Source organism: Setaria italica, chromosome V, assembly GCF_000263155.2.
Source record: "Setaria italica strain Yugu1 chromosome V, Setaria_italica_v2.0, whole genome shotgun sequence".
Classification (NCBI taxonomy): Eukaryota; Viridiplantae; Streptophyta; class Magnoliopsida; order Poales; family Poaceae; genus Setaria; species Setaria italica.
The window spans coordinates 20,890,538-20,891,725 of record NC_028454.1 but is presented as its reverse complement, the minus strand read 5'-3'; positions in this window follow the sequence as shown (position 1 = coordinate 20,891,725).

Genomic DNA, 1,188 nt, shown 5'->3' with positions numbered 1-1,188 from the left:
CACATAGTTCTACGACGAGCAGCTTTTGTTTCTCCAAGCAATCGCTCCTCCAATCTTTCACGAGTTCCACTGGTTGGTTGTAGTTCACCCCTGTGTGCGTGGTAAGAACGGATAAGAATTTGATAACAGCACTAGTGTGAGCGTCTTGTGAGCCGTTGCACCCCTGTTTTGTCATCGGTTTTGTTCTTGTCTTTGCGCTAACCATGGCAGATGATGTCGATGCGGGGGCTAACCAGCTGTAGGGCATACGGGCACAAGTTGAAGGGCTTGTCACGGACATTCAGACGATTCATGAACGGCTGGACTCGACGATCTCCTCGACGACCGAGCGGTGCGATCAGCTAGACCTTGCACAGACGGTCGCTAAGGCCACCCTCGACACAGTTGTGGCACGCCTTGATGCATTGCACACAACAGTCACAGAGTGGCAGTAGGGTTATGGTGGTGACTCGGACCAGGACAATGGCGACCGCCGAGGCCGTGCCCGCCGCGTGCCACGCCGTCCCGGTAATGATTCCTTTTCCAAGATTAAATTTAAAATTCCACCTTTTAATGGCAAATATGATCCTGCTGCATATTTTGATTGGGAATTAGAAGTTGAACTTATGGGTTATTGGAGGAAAACGACGCTGCTATGGCACATTTTTGTGGTGGTTTGAACCGCGAAATTCAGGATATACTTGATTATAAGGACTACACAGATATGACAACATTATTTGAATATGCTTGCAAAGCTGAACGTGAAGTGCAGGGACGCTGCTCGAAGACATATTCTAACTCTTTTGCAGGAAGAAGCTCGACATCCAACTCCGCACCCGCTCTCCCTGCGCCACCCACGCCCACCACTACACCGCGCGAGAGAACGGCCAAACCTGCAAGCGCTGCCCCTTCCACAGGCGTCGCTCCTCCCACAAGCCGTACACGAGATATTCAGTGTCATCGTTTGCAAAGGATTTGGCCACGTGTTTTCGGGACTGTCCAAACAAGCGCACTTTGCTTCTTCGTGACGATGGTGAGTACTCTTCCGCTAGTGATTCTGAAGATACTCAACATGCGATGCTTGCAACTGACCATGCAGCTATGGAGGTCCATGTCAACCCAGGTGACGCCGATAGGTATGAAAGTCTTGTTGTGTAGCGTGTTCTTAGTAACACAGGGTCGTTCCGTCCGAAGAAGAATCACCGACAC